The sequence below is a fragment of the Sarcophilus harrisii genome, chromosome 5 (assembly GCF_902635505.1).
Source record: "Sarcophilus harrisii chromosome 5, mSarHar1.11, whole genome shotgun sequence".
In the NCBI taxonomy this organism is placed as follows: Eukaryota; Metazoa; Chordata; class Mammalia; order Dasyuromorphia; family Dasyuridae; genus Sarcophilus; species Sarcophilus harrisii.
Genome location: NC_045430.1, coordinates 52655971 through 52682860, shown reverse-complemented (window position 1 = coordinate 52682860; position 26890 = coordinate 52655971). Strand labels below are relative to the sequence as shown.

Here is a 26890-nt window from a genome sequence, read left to right as displayed (position 1 = left end):
CACTTTATCAAATTTTTCTTTAAGTGACTTATAAGGCTTTTCTGTACTCTCATAGCTTCTCCTTATGTTTTCCATTTTTCTTCTAGCTCTCTTTTAAGACTTTTTGTAATTTCTTCTAGGAGAGCCTTGTGTAATGGGGATCAGGTTACATTCTCCTCTGAGATTTTGTCTGGATACTGTCTGCTAGTAGTCTCCTCAGGGTTGAAAACCTGCTCTCTTTCTGTATAGAAGCTATGGATAGTTAGTATAGGCTTGGCCTTCTTACTAATTTTTTAAAAAGCCCTTAGGGTCTGGCTTCAGTACAAGGACTTTACCAGCTTCCTCTGCAGAGCAAGGATAGATATATGGACAGTAGCTGTCCTGCAAACAGGCTGCTAAGAGTAGTGGAGTTGAGGAAATGCCCTGGGAAAAGCCCCGCACTGGGTTTCTCTGCCCTGGGTAGGCTGAGCTGAGGAAATGCCCTGTGAAGAGCCTTGCTGTGCAGATTAGTGACTGCCCTGGGACTAGAGGCTGAGCAGCCAAAGTGTCATTTCCCCAGGCAGAACCTGCTGTGGGATTAGCAGTTCCCCTGGGCAGAACCCCTCTGTGTGTGGATCAGCAGCTGCCCTGGGAAGAGCCCCACATGGGAAGTGTCTCTGCCCTGGGTAGCAGCCATTGCACTGTGGATGTTCTATTTCCCCGGGCAGAGCCCTCTTGCTATGCAGATTTATGGCTGCCCTGGGCAGAGCACCCCACACTATGCAGATTAGAGGCTGCCCCTAGCTTAACCCCCATGCCTTGCAGAAGTGTGACTGCCCCAGGCAAAAGTCCTGTGCTGCAGAATGCTGTGCTGTGGTCTGTGCTAAGTCACTTCCAGTTTTGGGTGGGGGTAGCCAGATCCTATTTGATTCTGGTTTTTTTTGGAGTACACTACTTTTGGCTTTAACTTCTCTGCTGATCTACTGCTTTGCAACCAAAGTAGAGCAGCCAACCTGTGGTAGGGTCCTCCCTGTAAATTTTCCAGCCATGGAGACTGCCCCTGCCCTGGTCCAGTCAGTATTGCTAGCCTCTGGTTCTATCTTCCTGCCTGTGCTGGCCTGCTTCCACCAATCAGGACAAATCTTTTCTGGTGACCTTCCAGTTTATCTTTTGCTCGTAAATTGTTGTATTTCCAATATTTGTGGATTTTACCAGTCAAACACTGTTTTTAAGGCTGAGTTTGGTAATTAGTAGTGAGGGTATGAGAGAAGCTTAGAATGTCATGTGTCTTCTCCACCATCTTGGTTCCGCTCTCATATTAGCTTTCATTAATCAACACCACTTAGGAACAACAAACATAGGCCTTAAGTTTATAATGATAACGATGATTATGATGATAAACTTGATAATGAAACTAGCATTTATATGGCACTTGAGCAGTGAGATGACGTTTTAGGTCACACAATCAGTAACTATCTTAGGCTGGATTTGAACTTATAAAGATGAGTTTTCTTCATTCCAACACCAATATTTTAGTCTCTGAATTACCTAGCTCTTTAAATAGTGGAGGCTGGTGTCATCTTCTAGATTTGTCAGACAATAATATACATATTCCTCTAAGATTTAATATGTATCCATAATAGGTCTCTCCTTTTCAATGAGAGGATCTACATTCAAGTCCAGTCTCAGACATTTATTATTTGTGTAAACCTAGGCAAGTCATTTAAGTCTGTTTACCTCAGTTTCCTCAACTGTCAAATGAGCTGGAGAAGTAAATGGCAACCCACTCTAGTATCTTTGCCAAGAAAACACCAAATGGGATCACAAAATGTTGAACAGGACCAAAATAACTAAACAACAAGAACAAGAAATATTTTATGGTTTATAATGTGTTTTACATGTTATCTTCCTTGATTAAGCTTCTGTGATTACCAGTTGGGAGAGATCTCCAGTTTTGGAGTCAGGAAGAACTATCTTCAGATACTTACTAGCTTTGTGAGCCTAGGCAAGTCACTTGCTTTCTCTCCTGTAAATGTAGATAATAATAGCACCTACCTCCCAGAGTCTATAAGATGATCAAATGAGATAATAATTATAAAAAGCTTAGCACATTGCCTGGCATGTAGTAGGCACTATATAAATATAAATATTGTTATTTTTATCACTTCCTATAGAAATTAAGCCTCATTAAATTCAGTTCTTCTTAAAATATGATCAAATCATTGATACTCATAATGCTGAGGTATGTGTAGTGGTAGGTGAGGGTAGTAGTTTGGATTATTTATTTTGCATATGAATCTTTTTTATTGATATCATTTACTTTTAGGACAGTAGGACTTATTTCTCTAGCAAACTTGGAATTAAAATATCTTAAAGAAGGAAAGGGAAAAGAATAAACATTTATATAATATCTACTATATTCCAAGCAAAGGGCTTTTTTACAAATATTGTTACATTTGATCTTCAAAACAACCCTGAACAGGAGGTACCATTATTATATCCATTTTACAGATGAGGAAACTGAAGAAAACAAAGGTTAAATGAGTTGTGCAGAGTCATATTACTGATAAGTGGTGTCAGGTTTTCCTGACTCCAAGCTCAACATTCAATCCACTGACCCACCAACTCACTTAATATAATACCTAACAGCATAATAATTATATTAATTGTGTTAATTATCTTGCCTAATGTCTTATATTATCGATTTATACATGCAAAGGAGACTATGAGAGCTCTAATTCCTTTAGGTCCCCTGAAACTTTTGGTGTTAATGCTGCACACTTGGGCCTCCTTTACTGTAAGAGAAAACCTATTTCTGTTATGATGAGAGACATATGGACTGATGGTTGATGTGTGTGGGTGGTGCCACCTTATGGACTATACTTTGCCAGCTTTAAATACGCCCATGCAAACTTTTTTTCTACCCAACTTACTGATTAACCAAATGAAAAAAAGTCACTCCTCTTAAGTCAGTTATTAAACTATAGTCCTGAATAGAATATTAAATAGTCTTAATAACAGAGACTGGGAAAATGTGGAAATCAATGAACTTGCCCAAAATAATAAAATATACTAATAGACAATTTTTCTTTCTGGTAGTGCTGTGAGAGTACTATTTATCCATAATCTCCTCATGCATGAGGTTGTGCTATGGGAAAAGATTTTCTGCTCAATACTGGAATAGATTAGATATTTCTCCCTCAGCATGTAATGGATTTCAAGAGAATAGTGGTTTTGTTATTTTTTAAATTTGTGTGTCACTAAGCAGTATAATGTTTCCAGCTTGAGCCAAAATATTTGCATTTGGCAAACCTTTGTGATCTTTTTGTTTGTAGTTCCTAATATCTCCTGGTCTGTGGCTCATTAGCTCAGTGGGTTTGAGGATAATGAAATTGGGGGCCAAGCCCTTGGGTTGTGTTCCCTCAAACTAGTTTACTTTGCTTTTGTCTATTTTGACAGACTGTCTCCCCTCCCTTCCACCATATAGTAGTGTACATTTTGAAAGAGATGTCCCAACTTTGAAGAAAATGATTAACCCACAAAGATTTGGAAAGAGCAATAGCTCTGGTTTATACTTGCTTAGTGGTTGTGCCAAATATGAGCTTTTTAACACCATTTTCCTCTCATTGAAAAAGAGAAAAGTGTTATGGATTCATCCTAAGCCTTAGGGGAATATGTAGCATTGCTTGACAAATCTGAAAGATTACACCAAATTTTATTATTTGGAAAGCATGTTATTTAATAGTCTGTAAAGAATTTAAAAATGGATTCAACAATGCATCATTTTCTGGCAAATGGGTTTGGTGTTAATATAGTTTTGAGGTCCAAAACAAAGGGAACCTCTATAAACAAAGGAGTCTCAATTCTTCTATAATTCAGTTCGACAAATATGCTTGAAGCACCTTTATTCAAGGCACTATGTTGAGCTCTAGGGATGCAAAGACAAAAATCAATCATTTTGTTTGCTCACACATATTATCCAGCAATCCAGATGCCTCCTCATCAGCACAAAAATAGGCTTACTGGTGCACTGGAGGAGGCTTGAGTGTAGGAAGATTTGAAATAGCTGAAACATTAATAAAACATAAAAAAGACTAAAACTTCTCATAAACAATACTTTGTATGTATTAAAAAAAAGTATAGGCTATTAGATGAGATTGTATGATTGTAACACAATTCATATGTAATTAGCAATTTTAATTCCCATGGTTTTGTAGGGCAATAAATCTTGTTGTCTCCACCAAATAATCATTCAACAAGCATTTATTTGATGCTTATTATATACTAGGCTTTGTGCTAAACATTGGGATTGCAAAGATAAAATCAATCGACAGATATTTAGTAAGTAACTACTTTATATGAAACTATCTAGGTAAAAGAAAGATTTCAAAGATCTTACATTCTTTTACGGTAAGGTAAGTTCAGAGAATATGATCTGCTTCAGGATTCATATTAAATGGTTCCATCACAATCTCCTTGAATCTCTACAAAATTTTAATTGCCTGGTCAAGATTATCAACAAGATGATTCTATCAGTCTACCTGGGTGAAAGTAATCGTCATTACAGAGTGCTTTTATTAACAGAGAATATGTTAAAATAGGTTATTCATTACTAATCTAGAGCAAACTGAAGGCAGACCATCAGAGAAATTTTGTTGTTGTGCAGTCATTTAAATTGTGTCCAGCTTTTTGTTCACCCCATTTGGATTTCTTAGCAAAGACACTGCAATGGTTTGCCATTTCCTTCTGCAACTCATTTTTACAGATGAGGAAACTGAGGCAAGTAGGATTAAGTATTTTGTTTTGAGTCATATAGCTACTAGATTTCTGAATCTGGATTTGAACTCAGGATTTCCTGAACCCATCCCTGGCATTTTATCTACTGTACCATCTAGGTGTAAACCAGGGAAATAGTAGAAAAAGGCAGGATAGTAATATATTTGACTAAAGTTTTTTTAGGACTTTTTATTGAAAGTGTGGAGATGACTTTGGGTTCTTAAAAGGTATCATAGAAGTCCCCAATTCTTGGCAGATTTTTACTAGTCAGGAAAGGCTTTTTTATATCTGTGAGGTGGAATATTTAGATAGACAGAGGGATAGATAGACTTTAGATCCATATTTCTCACACTAGTCTAGCTCACATTGGAGAGAATCCTCCTTGATTTAGTTACAAGGTAGGGTGATGGATTATTTTGGCCAACCCAGATCAAAAGCTCTGGGTTCATTAGGGTTAATAAAAAGTTTTAGTAATATCCTCTTTTTAAAACACCCTTGTCATTTTTGGTGATATTATCTTATGACCTACACAATAAACTTTCCCTTGCAGCAAAGTAAGAACAATGAGGCAAAACCAGCTGGAATAGTAATTGTTTTCATCAGCATATCGCTAAATTTGTATCCCCTATCTTGCTACTTAAATGAGGGAGGCTGGTTCTTCTATATGTTCTTCAGGACTAAAACTGGTCATTTTAATCACTCAGAGTTGATTGTCATGCTATTGTTCTTTATTTTTATTTATATCATTGTAGTTATTTGTGGAAACTAATCATTTTAAGTTTCATTTATGGCTCAGTTCAATTCAATTCCATTCTGTCTTCTGTGCTGGAGTTCATAGCATTTTGAATCATGGATCTCTTTGGTAAGCTGGTGAAACCTACTGACCCCTTCTAAGAATGTTGCTTTTAAATGAATAATAAATAGACTTTACAGGAAACCAATTTTATTGAAATATAGTTATCCAACAAATTGAAAAATAAGATATTAATGGGCCTCATATGAAGAACTCATGTTCTTCATGAAGTTTTTCCTGTTTCCTTCCTTTCCCACTCTCCAGAAGCTAGTGCTTCTTCTAACCCCATCAAGCAATAACTATTTTGTATTTACTTACACATGTTGTCTCTCCTGTATATTATGTCAGATCTTAAGGGCCTAAATGTCTCATTTTTGGCTTTAGATTCCCAGAAATTAGCATAGTGCCTGGCAGATATATAGTGCTTCAGAAATGCATATTGATTAGTTGTGTAGTATACTATTTTCCTACTTGTGCTTATTTTATTATAAATAAATGTATATGAAATTCCCTATGTTTTTCTAAATTCTTCATTTTTATGGCCAGTTTAAGGTAATAGATCATATTCTATTATGTTTATGTACTCTTCCTTGGCCATATCACCAATTTACCAGGCTGCTCATATCATGCTACATTCTGACATTTACCAGCAACCTACACTATACCTTGGAGAACAAAATTGCTAGCTTTTATTCTTGATTCTTGGACAGTAAGTAACATTATACCGTTTGTTCATGCTGCTATACTTCCTACAACACAGCTATATGGCAGTCTGGGCAATTGAAAGTTGTCTTGAAATTTTTTGTCTCTAACTTTCTTATCATTTTCTTTCACCATTGGAAAGCACTTATACAGGCATGGACTCATTTTCTAATGATTACCATATTCTCTTTGCCCCTTATTCTCCCCGATCCCAATCAAACTGAACTTTCCAATGCTGTATAACAAACTTCATTCTCTCAACCTTAGATTTCTGCTTCTTCATTCTCATCTATCTCAATCCATATTTCATTCCAACCACTGTGTTCTCTAGAATTCCTGTTCTATAATTAACGATATTCCTTTCTTTTTATATTCTTTTCTCCTTTATTCATGCTATATTCTGATACTTATTAGAAAGCTGGCTGGATAATATTGTATTCTTAATTACCCTTCCTTGTACTTTTTCTTATACTTCTAAATCACTGGTCTTAGTGGGAAGATTGAAATCTTTCTTGTATTCCTTTTGATTTTTTTTTCTGATTCTGGCACTGGCCACATCTATCAACAGTTTTACTTCCTTTTACATTCATGCAAACATAATTTGTGATCCAATACAAATTCTTGTAACTTCTATGCATTGGATCCATTCTCTCCTTCTCAAGAGCATTCTCAAGAAGTTCTGTGTATGATTCAGAGTCTTTTCTCTCTCCCCAACTCTTACCTTCACACTAGGAGACTTCAACATATGCAATTTCCATAATATTTTCTTCTAGTATATCTCAACTTGATAATATATATGATCGTGCCTTTGCCCAGATGTATTATATTTCCAAATTCAAAGACTTTGAAATATAACAAATCAATCAGTAAACATTTATTAAGTGCCCCTTATGTACCAAGCACTGTACTAACCATTATAGATACTGCAGGGAAAATGAAGTTTTTGCTCTCAAAAAAATTAAAAATTTAAAATTCAAAAAGCTTACAAAAAATTTAATGATAATCTTACATAAAAGCTAAAGATTATCTATTTTTTATTTTTTCATCTCTTCTTATGATTTATTTCTGAGCTTTGATCCTTTATACATCAGTACTTTCCTGGTATATTTTTCTCTCTTTCTAATATTGACCCATTGTACAATTTCATGACCAGAAAGCCAAATCAGTAAATCCAGAAACAACCAGGAAGCAAGATGAAGGTTGAGCCTGACAAGAGAATTCTGAGCAAAACATAAGTTCTCAAAGGGATTCAGTTCAGATGAGTAAAGATGGGAATATAACAGAAAGAAGTGTAGACTGAGCTATTTTGAAAGAACTAATCAGTCCCAAAGTTCTAGTGGAATGTTATGTTTTATGTAAGGAAACTTCAAAAAGTTATTTTCTAATTCTCTTCATAGTAATTCATTGATTAAGCAGGTTTAGGCTTACCGGCTCCTTCTAGTTTTATTCAAACCCATACTCCAATTTGATCAAGGTCCTTTAGAAAATGAACATAACAGACCAGATATAATTTTGCACAATGCATAGTTACAAAACTGGCATTGGAACACAGAAAACTCCCACCTAAGAGATAGTCTACTTAATTTGTGGAAGGAATTTGCTATATTACTGAAATCATTGATTTAATTCCAGTTTATGGGAATTTACCCTAATACAGTATAAGATTTTATTAATTTTATCAGTAATCACATGCCTGTGTTTTATAACATTAGGATTATAGCTAGTAATATAGAGGTATTTTTGTATGAAGTCATACAAATACATCTATTATTGATATTATATTGGCTTCTCAATAGATGGGGGACAAGCAAGAGGGAAGAAATAAATATACAAATATTTTTAAAGAAAAATTGTAGCCAATCTAAACCTTTAAGTCCTTTTTCATATGGACAACTTTTAATTGTCTCCCACAGCCTGTACTTATTCTATCAAATTTTAGAACTTAAATATGAGACTTTTTACTTTTCTCTGTTAATTTGAGGCACCATGGCACAATTGATAGAATGTCAGTCATTAAATCCAGATCTCTGACTCCAATATCAACTGAGACCTTTATTAGCTGTGAGATCATGGGATATTCAGATAAGCTTTTAAGTCTTTGATTTTGCTCAGCTGTAAATGCAATGTGGCTAGAATCTAAGATGCTTTTGAGTGAATCTGGTAGCTACAGGGTGTTTTTAAATAGAATATAGCACAAAGTGAAATTTCATAGGCTTTTCTCAACTGAGTCTTTTGTTCATAAAACTGGACCAGAAGCAGATTGATTAACAAAATTTGGGAGTTGAAGAAAAAAATAGAAAAGAGAGATTTGGAAGTATATCTGTTGAGTGTACTTTGCTCCATTCTATCTCATCTATAAGTGTGAAGGTAGAGATGGATCTGGCAATAGAAATGAAACTGAGTACAATATGTTAAAACAAACATAGGTAGTGTGTTTAGCTTATCAGATGAAAACAAGTGAAGTTAGTAAACTGTACCAAGAAATGCAAGATGAAATTAGACATGACAACTTGACTAGGATCATTGAAAATATATAAAAACAGAAACAATTTGAATCCTCCTCTCATCACCTTTCATCTTCTCTTCTCTTTTTCTGTATCATTGCTTCTAGATCTTTCTTCATCCCTGTTTCAAGCTTTCCTTGTCTTTTTGTTTCTCTCTACCTCTCTGTATCATTTCGTGTTTGTCTTTCTATGTAAATTTTAGTCTCTTGTCTCATTCTGTCTTTTTCTCTCTTTCTTTTCCTCTTTGTCTCTGTTTCTCCCTCTTTTTTTCTTCTGTCTCCCTCCTTTCAGTATCTTTTTTTCTGTCTCTTTCTCCTTCCTTTTTTTCCTTTCCTGAACCATCTCTTCTCTCTTTCTTTCCATCTCACCTTCTTTTTCTGTCTGTATTTTAATTTGTCTCTGTCTTTCTTTTATGTTGGACCTCTCACTCCAATCTTATTTACAACTTCTCCACCAGTCAATAGATTTATGACTACTAATTATGTTGAAATTTCATTACTGTTTTTCAGAGTTCTGAGAGGAGACGAGAGCAGAGATTAAACTACTCCTTCAGAAGTTCATTGGTTTTGTTGGTTGGATGTTTTTAAGGTAACCATGATTGTTAAGGAAATGCTTTTTTTCAGCATAGTATCTTACAGAAATTTATATGCCTCATAAAATAGACTAAAATTGCTCATCAAAATACTTTTGAATTAGAGATATGAGACTTTTGGTACATTCATTTATTCAATTATGGATTAAGCCTTAGATTTTTAGAGATACAAAGACAAAAATCAACAGTCTGTGCCTTCAAGGATCTTATACTACTGGGAGCTACATGTACACAAGTAAAGTAAGTAAAAAAGTATTAGTAGACATTAGACTTCTGATTTCTTTGGAACATGGAACTTCTTTATGAAGAAACTTTGACAATGCAGTTCAACATCTTCTCTGCAATGTAAAACCTTAGAGATTTACCTAGAACAATGAAAGGTTAAGTAACTTTCAGTCACAGCCAGGATGTATTAGATGCAGGGTATGAGTTCACATTTTCTTGATTTTGTGAATGGATTTCTAGACACTAGTGTATGTATAGTATATAGTAGTATGCTATGATATAAAAGTCCTAGCTCATCTTGATATGTAATATTCATTTTGTAAAATATTTTATTTTCTCACATGAGACTAAAAAGTATATCTAATAGTATATATATATTAGGTAGTGTATATATATATAGCAGATAGTATATATATATACACACATATGTTATTATTGTCATATCAGAGATCTCTGCCTTTTTCCTTTGCTTCAAGCATTTGCATTATTTGCTGTACTTTCCTACTTGATGCCAATTGGTTGTAATGGAATGACGACATACCCAACTTGGCTTTATAACTCCATGCTGTATGATAATGATGAAGTGGTTGTCATTCTCTCCCTTAAGATTTATAGTCAGCTTGATTTATGTTTCTTCTTTTCTTGTCTGAAATGAAAGATGCTGCTTAAGATTTGCATTTTTCAGACATGAAGGGGAATGTTGCGATTGGATAAAAGTAGACAGATACTTCCCTAAAACAGGGTTTGTGTGTTCAGAATGATGTAAAAAATGACTCACTAGTTGATTAAAAAAGAAACAGTCAAACAAACAAGTAGATACTGGCTTTGGAATGGATGGACCTAGGATTCAATTTCATTCTTATACATTGGGGAATCTCATTTTTTCCATCTAATAATCAAGGGGTCATTCAAGAGGTTATCTAAGGCCATAGTATTTTTTGATTGCTATGATTATTTTGTGTCACTGTGGATGAGAAATTAGCATGGAATTAATCAATGAACATATATTTATTAAGTATATATGACATATAATAATTACTGCCAGGTACTGTACTTTGTATACTCTGGGTATATATAGAGGCTAGAGTGACAGATTCATCTGCAGAGGGCTTACATTCTAAAGGGAAGATGGAATGCATATAAAACAGATACATCAAAAATAGATATTAGAGAAATATACTTTCATTGAATGAATGAATGATTTGGAATAAATATATTACTTTTTTCTTAAAACTTTCAATCCAAGATTTAAAACAAGTAATGGTAGTAAAGTATAACAATAATATGCATTTAAAAACTGATGCATTGTTTTTTATTTTTACTAGCTTTTTATTTACAAGTTATATGCATGGGTGATTTTATAGCATTGATAATTGCCAAAACTTTTGTTCCAATTTTTCCCCTCCTTTCCCCCACTCCCTCTCTTAGATGGCAGGATGACCAATGTGTTAAAGTATAAATTAAATACAAAATAAGTATACATGTCCAAACCATTATTTTGCTGTATAAAAAAAATCAGACTCTGAAATATTGTACAATTAGCCTGTGAAGGAAATACAAAATGCAGGTGGGCAAAAAGATAGTGATTGGGAATTCTATGTAATGGTTCTTAGGCATCTCCCAGAGTTCTTTCGTTGGCTGTAGCTGGTTCAGTTCATTACTGCTCCATTGAAACTGATTTGGTTCATCTCATTGCTGAAGATGGCCAGGTCCATCAGAATTGATCATTATATAGTATTGTTGTTGAAGTATATAATGATCTCCTGGTCCTGCTCATTTCACTCAGCATCAGTTCATGTAAGTCTCTCCAGGCCTTTCTGAAATCATCCTGTTGGTAATTTCTTACCAAACAATAATATTCCATAATATTCATATACCACAATTTATTCAGCCATTCTCCAATTGATGTGTTTCTACTCAGTTTCCAGTTTCTGCCACTACAAAGAGGGCTGCCACAAACATTCTTACACATAGAGGATCCTTTCCCTTCTTTAAGATCTCTTTGGGAAATAAGCCCAGTAATAACACTGCTGGATCAAAGGGTATGCACAGTTTGATAACTTTTTGAGCATAGTTCCAAATTGCTCTCCAGAATGGTTGGATGTATTCACAATTCCACCAACAATGTATTAGTCCCTGTTTTCCCACATCCCCTCCAACATTCCACATTATCTTTCCCTATCACTCTAGCCAGTCTGGCAGGTGTATAGTGGTATCTCAGAGTTGGCTTAATTTGCATTTCTCTGATTAATAATAACTTGGAGCATCTTTTCATATGGCTAGAAATAGTTTCAATTTCTTCATCTGAGAATTGTCTGTTCATATCCTTTGACCATTTATCAATTGGAGAATGGCTTGATTTCTTATAAATTAGAATCAATTCTCTATATATTTTGGAAATGAGGCCTTTATCAGAACATTTGACTGTAAAAATGTTTTCCCACTTTATTGCTTCCCTTCTAATTTTGTCTGCATTAGTTTTGTTTGTACAAAACCTTTTTAACTTGATATAATCGAAATTTTCTATTTTGTGATCAGTAATGATCTCTAGTTCTTCTTTGGTCATAAATTCCTTTCGGTTCCACAGATCTGAGAGGTAAATTATCCTGTGTTCCTCTAATTTATTTATAATTTCATCTTCTATGCCTAGGTCATGAACCCATTTTGACTTTATCTTGGTGTACGGTGTTAAGTGTGGGTCAATGCCTAGTTTCTGCCAGACTCGTTTCCAATTATCCCAGCAATTTTTGTCAAACACTAAGTTCTTATCCCCAAAACTGGGGTCTTTGGGTTTGTCAAACACTAGATTATTAAAGTCATTGGGTGTTTTATCCTAGTGACAATTATTTTAAATGGAATTTCTCTTTGTATCTCTTGCTATTGGATTTTGTTAGTGATATATAAGAATAATGAGGATTTTTGTGGATTTATTTTGTATCCTGCAACTTTGCTAAAGTTGTAGATTATTTCTAATAACTTTTCAGGAGATTCTATGGGGTTCTCTAAGTACATTATCATATCATCTGCAAAGAGTGAAAATTTGATTTCCTCATTACCTACTCTAATTCCTTTAATTTCTTTTTCATCTCTTTCTAGCATTTCTAATACAATATTGAATACTAATGGTGAAAGTGGACAATCTTGTTTTTCTCCTGATTTTATTGGGAATGGTTCCAGTTTATCCCCATTACATATGATGCTTACTGATGGTTTTAAACAGATGCTATTGACTATTTTAAGGAAAAAGTCTATTTATTCCTATATTCTATAGTGTTTTTAATAGGAATGGGTTGTTGGATTTTATCACTTGGTTTTGCTGCATCTATTGAAATTATCACATGATTTTTGATAATTTGGTTATTGATATAGTCAATTATGCTAATAGTTTTTCTAATATAGCACCAGCCCTACATTCCTGGTATAAATTCTATTTGGTCATTGTGTATTATCCTGAGGTTGATTTTCTGTAATCTCTTTACTAATATTTTATTTAAGATTTTTGCATGAATGTTATTAGGGAGATTGGTCTATAATATTCTTTCTCTGTATTTGTCCTACCTGGTTTAGTTATGACTATCATGTCTGTGTCATAAACGTCATTTGGTAGGACTGCTTCATTTCCTATTTTTTCAAATAATTTATATAGCATTGGAGTTAATTGTTCTTTAAATGTTTGGTAGAATTTATATGTAAATCCATCTGGTCCTGGGGATTTTTTCTTAGGGAGTTCATTAATAGCTTGTTTTATTTCTTTTTTCTAAAATGGGACTATTTAAGCAATTTATCTCTTCTGTTAATCTGGGCAACCTATGTTTTTACATGTATTCATCCATTTCACTTAGGTTATCGAATTTATTGGCATAAAGTTTGGCAAAGTAGCTCTTAATTATTGCTCTAATTTCCTCTTCATTAGTTCCAAGTTCTCCCATTTCTTTTTAAGACTTAACAATTTGATTTCCCTTTTTTCTTTTTCTAATCAAATTTACCAAAGTCTTATCTATTTTGTTCATTTTTTTCATAGAACCAACTCTTGGTTTTATTTACTAATTCAATAGTTTGTTTTTTTTTTTTTACTTTCAATTTTATTAATCTCTCCTTTTATTTTTAGAATTTCAAGTTTAGTATTTGATTGGAGGTTTTTAATTTGCTTTTTTCCTAGCGTTTTTAGTTGCAAGCCCAATTCATTGATCTTTTCTTTCTCTATTTTATTCAAATAAACCTCTAGAGATATAAAATTTCCCCTTATTACCACTTTACCTCATTATTGTCATTCTTTTGGATGAAAATATTAATTTGTGTTTATGATTTGCTGTTTCACTCATTCATTCTTTAGGATGAGATTATGTAGTTTCCAATTACTTTTGGTCTATTTTCTCCTTGCTTTTTATTGAATGTAGTTTTTAGTGCATCATGATCTGAAAAGATTACATTTAGTATTTCTGCCTTTCTGCATTTAATTTTGAGGTCTTTATGTCCTGATACATGGTCAATTTTTGTATGGGCTCCATGAACTGAAAAGAAGTAAGTGTTCTCCTTTCTGTCTCCTTTTAGTTTTCTCCAAAGATGTAGCATACCTATCTTTTCTAGCATTCTATTTACCTCTAACTTCTTTCATATTTATTTTGTTGTTTGATTTATCTAATTCTGAGAGTGCACGGTTGAGGTCTCCCACTATTATAGTTTTGCTGTCTATTTCTTCTTGCAACTCTCTTAACTACTCCTTTAGGAATTTAGATGCTATACCACTTGGTGCATATATGTTTAGTATTGATATTGCTTCATTATCTATGCCATCCTTTAGCAAGGTATAGTTTCATTCCTTATCTCTTTTAATTAGATCAATTTTTGCTTTTGCTTGACCTGAAATTAGGATGGCTACTTTTTTTTAACTTTACTTGAAGCAAATAGATTCTGTTCCAGTCTTTAACCTTTATTCTGTGTATCCCCATGCTTTAAATATGTTTCCTATTAACAATGTATTGTAGGAGTCTGGCTTTTAATTCAGTCTGCTATCCACCTTTACTTTATGGGAGAATTCACCCCATTCCAATTACAGTTAAAACTACTAATTCTGTATTTTCTGCCATTTTATTATCCCCAGATTATACTTTTCTCTTTCCTTTACCCCTTTCCCCTCTCCCCAGTATTTAATTTAGGGGCACCACTTTGCCTCAAGTGTCCCTCCCCATTCAGAATCCCTCCCCTTTCTTATACCTTTCCCCTACTATTTCTGTATTCCCTTCTATTTAGCCTCTTTTCCCTTTTCCCTTATCACTTTTCAGTGAGGTGAGAAAAGTTTCTCTGTAAACCAAATATGTATAATATTTTCTCTTTGAACCAAATCTGATGAGAGTAAGACTCACATAACGTTCATCCCCTTTCCTTCTTTCCCTCATATACAATAGGTTTCCTTTGCCTCTTTGTGAGATGTAATTTCCTTCTTTTTACTTCCACTTTTCCTTTTTTCTGGTACAATCCCCTTTACACCTTTATGTTTTTTTTTTAATATTATAACAGTAAAATCAAATTATACATGTCCTATGTATGCTTATAACAGAAATACAGTTCTCAAGAGTTCTTTTTACCTTTTTGTGCTTCTCTTGAGTCCTATATTTTGAGGTCATATTTTTTATTTAGCTCTGCTTTTTTCATCAGAAATAAATGGAATTGACCTGTTTCATTGAATGTCCATCTTCTTTCCTGGAAGAAAATGCTCTTATTAGCTGGGTAGTTTATTCTTGCTTCCATTCCAAATTATTTTGCCTTTCAGAATATCAGATTCCAGGCCCTTCAATCCTTTAATGTGGAAGCTGCTAGATCTTGAGTAATCCTTGTTGTGGCGTCTTGGTATTTGAATTGTATTTTTCTGGCTGCTTTTAATATTTTTACCTTGGTCTGATAATTCTGAAATTTAGCCACAATATTCCTTGGAATTTTTAATTATGGGGTCTCTTTCAGGAGGTGTTCAATGAATTATTTCTTTTTTTAAATTATAGCTTTTTATTTACAAGATATATGCATGGGTAATTTTTCAGCATTCACAATTGCAAAATCTTTTGTTCCAACTTTTCCCCTCCTTTCCCCCACCCCTTCCCTCAGCTGGCAGGTTGACCAAGACATGTTAAATATATTAGAGTATAAGTCAAATACAATATACGTGTACATGTCCATACAGTTATTTTGCTGTATTAAAAGAATAAAACTTTGAAATAGTATGCAATTAGCCTGTGAAGGAAATCAAAAATGCAGGCGGACAAAAATAGAAAGATTGGGAATTCTATTTAGTGGTTCATAGTCATTTCCCAGAGTTCTTTTGTTGGGTATAGCTGGTTCAATTCATTACTGCTCTATTGAAATTGATTTAGTTCATCTCATTGTTGCAGAGGGCCACTTCCATCAGAATTGATCATCATATAGTATTGTTGTTGAAGTATATAATGATGTCCTGGTCCTGCCGATTTCACTCAGCATCAGTTCATATAAGTCTCTACAGGCCTTTCTGAAACCATCCTGTTGGTCATTTCTTACAGAAATATAACATTCCATAATATTCATATATCACAATTTATTCAGCCATTCTCCAATTAATGGGTATCCACTCAGTTTCCAGTTTCTGGATGCTACAAAGAGGGCTGCCACAAACATTCTTGCACATACAGGTCCCTTTCCCTTCTTTAAAATCTTTTTGGGATATAAGCCCAGTAGTAACACTGCTGGATCAAAGGGTATGCACAGTTTGATAACTTTCTGAGCATAGTTCCAAATCATTCTCTAGAATTGCTGGATGTATTCACAATTCCACCAACAATTTATCAGTGTCCCAATTTTCCCACATCCCCTTCAACATTCCACACTATCTTTCCTTATCATTCTGGCCAATCTGACAGGTGTGTAGTGGTATTTCAGAGTTGTCTTAATTTGCATTTCTCTGATTAATAATGACTTGGAGCATCTTTTCATATGGCTAGAAATAGTTTCAATTTCTTCATCTGAGAATTGTCTATTCATATCCTTTGACCATTTATCAATTGGAGAATGGCTTGATTTCCTATGAATTAGCGTCAATTCTCTATATATTGTGGAAATGAGGCCTTTATCAGAACCTTTGACTGTAAAAATGTTTCAGTGAATTCTTTCAATGGTTATTTTACCTTTTGATTTTATGATATCTGGGAAATTCTCTTTGATGATTTCCTGAAAAATAGTGTCTAGGCTCTTTTTTTTTTTTTTTATCATGATTTTCAGGGAGTCCAATAATCCTTAGATTATCTTTTCTAGATTTTTTTTCCAGGTCTGTTATTTTCCCAAGTAGGTATTTAACATTTTTTCTATTTTTCAATTTTTTTCATTTTGCTTGACTGATTCTTGATGTCTCATCAAGTCATTCATTTTCATTTGTTCCATTCTTATTTTTAATGAATTATTTTCTTCACTTACTTTTACTTCTTTTTGTATTTGTCCTATTGAGTTTTTAAATGAGTTGTTTTTTTCTATGAAATTTTTTTCCATTTCACAGTTTTTTTAAGGAGTTATTTTCTTTTTCAAAGTCACAAATTCTGTTTTCCTACCAGTTCTTTACCTTTTCCAATTCACAAATTCTGTTTTCTTGGAAATTCTTTACCTTTTCCATTTCACATTTCAGGGAGCTGTTTTCTTTTTCCATTTTATCAAATCTTTCTTTCAATGAGTTATATGCCTTTTCCAAACCCTCTTGCAGAGTTTTCCTTTTCATACCCCATTTTTCTTCTAGCTCTCTTTTAAGATCCTTTTTAATTTCTTCTAGGAGAGTCTTGTGCAATAGAGACCAGGTTCTATCACACTTTGGGGCTTCATCTGGAGACAATCTGCTTTTAGTATCTGCAGGGTTTGAAAACTTTTCTCTTTCACTATAGAAGCTCTCTATAATTAGAGCTCACTTTGCCTTTTTACTCAATTAAAAAAATGTTATCTTCTTTTAGGGCAAGGAGATTCCAAGCTTCCTCTACAGATCAGGAAGTGACAGTGGCTGCACTGGGATCATACTGAGTCATTCCGTGTGCTGGGTGGGTGTGGCCAGGTCCTGTGAGACTCCAGCACTTTGGGGTCCACTGTTTACCTTTTGAATTTGTGTTGGACATTTTATAACTTCTCTGCTGATCTACTGGCTTCCAGCCAGGGCAGAGTAGCCAGCACTGTTGTAGAGTCCTCCCCATAGCTGGTCTGTGTGCTCTGCTTTCCTGCCTATGCCTGGCCTCTTCCCATGCTTGCACCCAATCAAAACAGACCTTTTCTGGTGATCTTCAAAATTATCTTCTGCTGGTAATTTACTGCACTCCCAATATTCGTGGATTCTACCAATCCAGTACTATTTCAGAGGCTGAATTTCATAATTAACGTGAGGCTAGGTAGGAGAGCTCAGAAAGAACTGTGTATCCTCTCCACCATCTTGGCTTCACCTCTATTGGTTAGTTTTTAACAACAGATGATTACAAACATGTTTGACTTATAGTGATTTAGAAAATACAACTTAAAAGTGAAATGAGAATAGTAACTACCATCTATGCATTCCAAAGAGCTTTAATAAGCAATGGCAAGAATTGTATCATATTTTGCTTTTAAATTAATGGCACCAACACAGTACCTTGTAAATACCAGTTGTTTAATATTTGCTAAGTTGAACCTATATAATTGTTTCAAGGATGTCATATTTGTGAATTGTTTGAAAATAAGCAAGTTTTGCATTAAAAAAAATTTAAAAAGTAAAACCTATGGACAGTTAGATGGCACAAAGGGTAGTACACTGACCCTGGAGTCAGAAGTGCCTAAGTTCAACTCTGGTCTCATACACTTAACACTTCCTAGTTGCATGATCCTGGGAAAATCACATAACCCTAATTGCCTCAAAAAAAAAAAAAAAAAAAAAAGAAAGAAAGAAAGAAAGAAAAGAAAAGAAAAGAAAAGAAAAAAATAATTTTGGAAAATACAACTAAAATTTAATTGAGAATAGTAACTATCTATCATCTGTGCATTCCCAAGAATTTTAGTAGGATACATGGTTCTTGAGGGGAAGAATTGTATCATATGTTGACTTTAAATTAATGTCATCCAGCAGCAAGTACTTTGTATACAGTAGGTATAAATCATTTAGAAACATGGCTGAGAATCCTTCTATTTTATGAAGAAATGATTGAAAAGAAATTTAATCTAGTCTAGAGGCTCACAAACGCATTGATTTAGATTAGAAGAAAACTTAGAAGTCATTGAATCCAATCTTTTTTCACAAATGAAAAAAACTAAGGCCCATAGAGGTTAAATGAGTTTTTCAATTTCACCCAAATAATGAACAGATAAGCTATGATTTGAACCCAGATTTATTGACTCAAATTCTCATTTCTTTTACATTATTGCCTTTTTACCATGCATTTGGTTCAATTGTATCTCGATTGGAGACTGAAAACCTGGGGCGATTCTTATATACAAAATGATTCTGCATCGACTAGGTAGAGACTGCAATGAGATATGCTTACCATATTTAAAATTTGCGAAAAAATGAATTTTTTTCCTTGACTATCACTGAAACATCTTCTCCTCTTAAAATTCCTGTTCATAGGATTCCTCAACTGTGGATTGGAGTTGAGAAGTAAAAAGATAACTCACTCACACTGTCCAACAGGATACTTGGAGGTGAGAAGTGATGATCCTTCAATCAGGAAATGGTCTCTTGGAAGGACTGGACTTGAAAAAACACATTAGAGTTCAAGTTGAGTGGGCAAAGCACTTGGGGAGATCAAAGTCACATTCAAACAGTGATGAAGTGTTGAAGTAGAATTTTAATTAATTTATGACCATGAAAACAATACCATTTTTCTTGTCTTTCTCATTTATAAATTATTTATTTATAACTTATTTAACCTGTATTATTTTAAAATTCTTAAATCTTTATATATATGTTTTATTTTTACAAAAATCTGATATTTAATTTTAAGCTGATATTTATATAGTGTTTTATGTATATTATTAGCTCATGGTTTTAGAACAATTAAAAAGATATTAGCTTTTTCTTTTTTTCCTTTTTACAAATATGCTTAGATTAGGCCTGTGATTTCAGTATGGCAACTCCAGGCAATGAAAGTTCCCCTACAAATAAATTTTAGACATGCTATGTAAGTTCTGAGGTGTGGGAATGTGGGAGTGTGGGGAAGAACTGGGAGATTAGATCTGACCTCAGGTATTCCTGATTCCTAAGACTCTATTCCCTACACATATATGTCTCTCACTGTAAACACTGTGCTATGTAAAGTCTGAGAGAGAAGGTCATTTCTTACCAGGCCATAAGTTTTCATGGATGAGATCACATTTGAGTTAGGCTTTTAAAACTTGGGAAAAATTCAGTAGATCAAGAGGAGCACATTCCAAGCATAATTATAATATTTGTGTTATTCTTCAAGGCTGGCAAAGAACTTTCCATGTATTTTCTCATTTGATCTTTAACAGCTCTGAGGGTTTGTTAGGTCTTTTCAGTCATGTCTAATATTTTGTGATCCCATTGGAGGTTTTCTTAGCAAAAATGTTGGGATGGCTTTCCATTTTCTTTTCCAGCTCATTTTATAGATGAATAAACTGAAGCAAATAGGATTTAAGTGACTTGTCCAGAATCACATAGCTAGTGTCTGAGGCTGAATTTGAACTTAGGAAGATGAATCTTCCTGACTCCAGGACTACCTCTTTATGCATTATAGAGCCACATAGCTACTTCTCTGTACCTATTTTATAAGATTTAATCTTGGCAACTTGCCCAAAGCACTGGTTAAATGACTTGCTCAAGATCACATAATCAATATATATATTTTGAGAGACAGGATGATTTTTTTTTTCTGTCTGTGAGATTGAGTTTAAATTTGCTATGCATGGGTACCAATTTATGGTTAACTAGCTTTACATATACATACATACATACATACATACATATATACACATATATATGTATATTTGGAAGTCCAAAGGAAATATAGAGAAAAAAACCCAAAACTTCCACTGGCATTTGAATCAAGATAAAACTTTTGTAACATTATCTTTCTTTGTTATTTATTTATTTATTTATATATTTTTAGATATCAACTTCACTGGATTTAATGAATCAGCTATGTTCTTTTTTTTATTTAATAGCCTTTTATTTACAGGTTATAAGTATGGGTAACTTTACAGCATTAACAATTGCCAAACCTCTTGTTTCAATTTTTCACCTCTTATCCCCCACCCCCTCCCCCAGATGGCAGGATGACCAGTAGATGTTAAATATATTAAAATATAAATTAGATACACAATACGTATACATGACCAAACCGTTATTTTGATGTACAAAAAGAATCAGACTCTGAAATATTGTACAATTAGCTTGTGAAGGAAATCAAAAATGCAGGTGGGCATAAATATAGGGATTGGGAATTCAATGTAATGGTTTTTAGTCATCACCCAGAGTTCTTTCTCTGGGCATAGCTAGTTCAGTTCATTACTGCTCCATTGGAAATGATTTGGTTGATCTCATTGCTGAGGATGGTCAGGTCCATCATAACTTAACATTATCTTTTTAAATTTGTTTTTAATACACATTGCTTTATGAATCATGTGGGAGAGAAAAATCAGAGCAAAAGGGAAAAACCATGGGAGAGGAAAAAAAAACACAGAAAAAAGAAGTGAACAAAGTATGTGTTAATTTACATTCAATCTCCATTGTTCTTTTTTTGAAATGCAGAAGACATTTTCTGTCTAAAGTCTATTGGGATTGCTTTGGATCACTGAACCACTGAAAAGAACCAAGTATTTCATACTTGGATCATATTCTTGTTGTTATTGCAGTTCATGCTAATTTTTCTAGGCCTTTATAAATCAGCTTGTTCTTCATTTTTTATAGAACAATAATATTCCATTACCTCATGGAGCAAAATCATTCTTCAGTTGAGGGACATTTACTCATTTTCCAATTCTTTGCTATCATAGAAACAACTTCTAGAAACAACTTTTGCCATATGGGTGCTTTTCCCTTCTTTGTGATTTCCTTGGGATACAGACCCAGTAGTGGCTTTGTTGAGTCATAGAGTATGTACAGTTTGCTAGACTGGTCTCTAGAATGGATCATTTTAAGACTCCACCAACAATGCATTAGTGTCCCAATTTTCCCACATCCCCTTCAACATTTATCATTATCTTTTCCTGTCATCTTAGCCAATCTGAGAGGTACTAGGAGTACCTCAGAGTTGTTTTAATTTGCATTTATTTAATCAATAGTGATTTAGAAGGTTTTTTGTTTCCTATGACTTTAGATAGCTTTAATTTTGTCATCTGAAAATTGTCTGATCACTTATTTTAGAAATGAGACCTTTATCAGAAATACTGGCTGTAAATATTTTTCCCCAGCTTGTCCCTTTTAATCTTGTTTCTATTGGTTTTGTTTCTGCAAAACCTTTTTAATTTAATGTAATCAAAGTTGTCTGCTTTGCCTTCTGTAAGTTCTCTAGTTCTTTGATCCTAAATTCTTTCTTCTCCAAAGATCTGATAGGTAAATTATCCCTTGTTCTCCTGGTTGTTTATTGTATCCTTCATACCCAAATCATGTACCTATTTTTCACCTTATTTTAATATGGGATATGAGATATAGATATATGTTGAGTTTCTGAAATAATTAATTACAATTTTTGTGAAATTTCATCTTTCTATGGTGACTTTTTTTTGTATAGAGTTAGGATTGGCTAACTTTTCTGATTTTCTGGGGTGAGAAAATCCTTTTAAGTTGTCCATTACTGTACATCAACTTCCTTTGCTTCTACCTATACTCCATAGTTAGCCATTTTGATGAGTCACTTATTTCTGACCTTGATTTCCTGCCCCTTTGATATCCATCAGCCTTTCCTGCTGTCTTACACTTCTACCTTGGAAAACCAAGATCATCGGTCTTCTCAACTTTACCCTGGCTGACAATCACTACTAGAAAAATTCAAGAAAATATTTATTTTTCCATTACATATCCATTTTATCTAAGCAGGGAAACCATTTGTCAAGTGAATCTAAAAAAATAAAATAAAACAACTGTTGTAGTAATGCTATCAGACAAAGCAAATATAAAAATTCACTTTATCAGAAAGAAGTAAGAAAATTACATCATGTTTAAGAGATTCATGGACATTATGCCATGCCTGGCTCAAAGTAAATATTTAATAAGTACTTATTGATTGACAGTGAACCAATTCCAATATGAATCTTATGCATTTAGGGTATAGCATCTAATTTCATAAAGAGAAAAAAGCAAACAACAGAGAAAAAAATATCTTAAAAGATTTTGGAAGAAAAATTACTTTTTAAAGTAGAAAAAAAAAACACTGAACCAAAAAGACTACATATAAACAACTGAACATTTAAAAAGAATAACAAAATTGACAAACTTTTAGCAAACTAATTGAAAAGAAAATCAAATAAAATAAAAATGAAGGAGATAAAATACACAAAATAATAAAAAAAATATCAGAAAGTACTAAATATAATTATAGGCCAACAAAATTGAAATTTCCAAAGAAATAATGAATTATCTACAAAGATATAAATTTCATAAATTAACAGAACATTAAATAGAAATATCATACAATCAAATTTCAAAAAAGGTAAGTGACCTAATTTTAAAGAAACAAAAAAATCCATGTTCCAAGTGAATTTATAGGAATTTCCCCCCCCTGCTTTTAACAGCTATAAACAATACTATACAAATTCTTACTTAAATGGTAAAGAATACTCTACAAACTACTTTTATGAGAGAAATATAGTTCTATTAATTAAGTTAGGGAAAGACAAACTGAAGAAAACTATAGAACAATATTTATGACAATATAATTTGAAATTTTAAAACAAAATCCTGGCAAAAAGTATGACAATTAAAAAAAATCAACTTTATAAAATTGAATTTTTATCAGGAATAAGAAGATGGTTTATGTTGGTGTTTTTTCTTCTTTAAAATAATAAGATGGTTCTCTCTGGGAGAAGGTTTCTCGGGAAGGTTTTCTGGAGGCAGCCTTAGTTTCAGTTGAAAGTAAATAATCACCCAAAATCACAGCCAGCTGATAAAAGTTCAGATCTTTTATTGTGTCCTTCAATATAGCCCAGTTAGCTCAGAGGCCTATCTCTCTGCTTGGTTGCAAGAGCTCTTGCAGTTTTGTCCTTTGCTTCTGCCTCTGCTTTCTTCAGCCTCCAACCAGCACCAAGGTGGAAGATGCAATGAATCTCTTACCTCCGAGAGAGGGCTTGTGGGCTTCCTCCCAGAGTGCTCCTCTCTGACCCCAGTCAATTTTCCCAAGTAACTCTCTCAAGTGGCTCACTGGAGCTGTATTTATTCTGAGTGTAAAAGGCTGACTCCGCCTTCTGAAGGCAGGGATTAAGGGAGGTGTGAATTCAGATATCTTTTTCTAAACCCTGAAATCTCCCAAACATGTGAACTCCAATGAGTACTTAAATATTTCTTGCTTCTATGAGCTCTCTAAAGGTGTGAACACAAGCATCATTTCTATCAGTTGTACTTAGTACCTTGTTTCAAGTTCTGGCCCAAAATATCTCCTTCTAAGATCAAATCAATTATATTTGAACCATGCTAAATTAGATAATTATTGTCTCTATCAACTCTAATGGCTTAACAGTTTGTAAAGATTCCAACAGGTTTAAAATTAGGAAAACAACACAATTGATCATAATAAACATAAAACATTTAAAATTGCATGATTATATCCTATGCTTGTACTACAAAGCATAATCAGAGAAAAAAATCTTTTTTAAAATGATGATGAAAGTATTTGCTTACAAACAAAAGCCAGCATAATGTGTAATGGCAAATAAGAGTAACTTTCTCAATATAGGAGTAAAATAAGAATAACCCCCTTTACTGATGTTATTTGACATAACTCTAGAAATGTTTGCAATAACCATATAACAAGAGAAAGACACAAAGATAGTCTCAAAGAAATAAAACTATTTGTTGCTAGTCAATATTTTACATAGAAAATCCTACATAATCACTAAAGATACTAATTGAGACAATTATTCCAGGATGGTAGCAAGTTACAAAAAAGAACCTACAAATATCAATATAATTTCTCCAATCAAAAAATCCAGGAAGAAATTAAAGGGGCATCCCATTCAAAATAACTGCAAAATATATGATACTAAGTCTATCAAAGTATATGGAACTTCACTGTACATATAAATACAGAATGTTCCTTGAAGAAGTGAAAAACAACTCAAAACATTGGAGGAATATTTAGCATTTATAGCTAGATTGAGGAAATTTAATAGAACTGATATGATGAAACTTATTTGCAGATTGAGTGATGGACCAATTTAGTGCTGTACTTTCAGGATAAAAAAATAACAACATAGATTTGGAGGAACAAAATATCCAAACTATCAAGAGGGATAATGAAAAATAGCACAAGTAGAAATGTAGGAGAAATAGCATTTCCATATAACATAATAGATAATAGTAATAATAGAAAGCATAAAAATATTTGGTGATGTGGAAAAACAATAGAAAAGTATGTTGATGTAACAGACCATACAAGGAAAAACAAGAAATAATTAAACTCAAGAACACAGTATTAATATAAGTAAAAGTATAAATTGGAGTAACAGGGGTAGAGCCAACATTACAAAGTAAAGTCAGGAAGCTACTCAAGCTCTCTCAGTTTCCTTCAAAACCACATGAAACCAAGTGTCTGAACAGAGTAGATGGAATGAAACCACTCTCTAGCTCAACAAAGGTCAGTCTCACTGGGGTGAAAAGGCTGTTCAGCCAAAGTCACACTCTATCAAATTTATAAGAATACAAGTCATTCCCCAAATGATAAATGGTCAAAGAATATGAATAGACAATTTTCAGATGATGAAATTAAAGCCATTTATAGTTATATGAAAAAATGCTCTAAATCACCATTGTTTAGAGAAAGCAAATCAAAACAACTCTGAGGTACCACCTCACATCTCTCAGATTGGCTAAAATGACAGGAAAAGATATTAATAAATGTTGGAGGGGAGGTGAGAAAACTGTAATACTAATGCATTGTTGGTGGAATTGTGAAGGATCCAACCATTCTGTATACATTCTGTATACATATATTGTATTTAACATATGCTTTTACATATTTAACATCAATGGGACTGCCTGCCATCTAGGGCAGGGGATGGAGAGAAGGAAGGCAAAAGTTGGAATAGAAGTTTTGCAAGGGTTAATGTTGAAAAATTACTCATGCATGTGTTTTGTTAATAAAAAGCTATAATAAGAAATAATAAAATGGGCTATTTGAGTAAAAAAAATGACTGTGACTATAATAGATTTTGACTATAATAGATACTCTTAATTGTAAAGAGTATATGAAGAAAGATATTTCCTATAATTATAAAAAGACTGATAAATTTAAATGTGTTATGAATAATTATATACATATGGATGGATAGGCATAATGTACACATATGTATAATTATTTTTGTCTAATAGTAACCATTTCCAGGGTAGGGTGTGGGAAGTATAGAAAACAAAAGGGAAAAAAAGAAAAATTTACCTGACAGTTTTGTTGTATATTTGAAAAGAATAGGAACTTGGTCATAGTAGATTGCAATTTTATATTCAAAGAATCTTTATTTTGTACTGTAATAGAAATGTTCATTTTATTCCATAAATATGTATTAATATAATAAAAAAAAGCTATTGCATGAATAAGTTCAATACCATTAAAATAAGAAGAGAAAGAGTTGATAGGTAAAATCATTGTATCAAATATATATTAAAAGTTTTTATTGTGGAAGATACCAAAAATGAACAGAAATTTGTAGGAACAAAAGCCATTTTCCAAATGGGAATAGTACAAAGATTAATCCCTTTTCAAAAGAATTTCAAGCTATCATTTCATATGAAAGCCATATAAAAGAAAGTTCTAAATTAGTAATGTAAGGAGAAAGGCAAATCAGAACAACTTCTTGGGGTTTATCTGACAAGCAGCAAACTGACAAAGATAATGGAAATAGTCACTATTGTAAGCTTTGTGGGATAGATATACAGATGAAATTTTGGTGGAGTTATGGAATGATGCAACTATTCTGGAAAGCAACTTGGAATTATGTGAATAAGTAAATCAAATATCTATACTCTGACATTTTTCCATTAAAGAAAACTCTTTGTGCAGCAAAATATTAGCAGCAGAACTTTTAGCTCAAAAAAAAGATGCCAATTCACTGGTGGAGGGTTAGAAAACCTATGGTATGTGAGTGTAATGAATCTATTACAATGCTGTAAGAATTAGTGAATACAGAAAGAACTTGGGAAAATGAATATGA

At 33.3% G+C, this 26890-nt stretch overlaps 1 protein-coding gene across 11 annotated transcripts in view; it reads left to right on the top strand.

Annotated features, from left to right (window-relative positions):
- Positions 1 to 26890, top strand: part of NAV3 (neuron navigator 3) — a 1064916-nt gene that overhangs the window by 242117 nt on the left and 795909 nt on the right. For 6 of the 11 annotated variants that reach the window (XM_031938354.1, XM_031938347.1, XM_031938349.1 and 3 more), the window contains 2 exons: positions 9243 to 9321; positions 19140 to 19213. The exons of 1 other annotated variant lie outside the window; for it this stretch is intronic. The gene's annotated coding sequence lies outside the window, so the exon portion shown is untranslated. The remainder of the gene's footprint in view (positions 1 to 9242; positions 9322 to 19139; positions 19214 to 26890) is intronic. 4 more of the 11 variants (XM_031938355.1, XM_031938352.1, XM_031938356.1 and 1 more) reach the window with 1 other exon arrangement.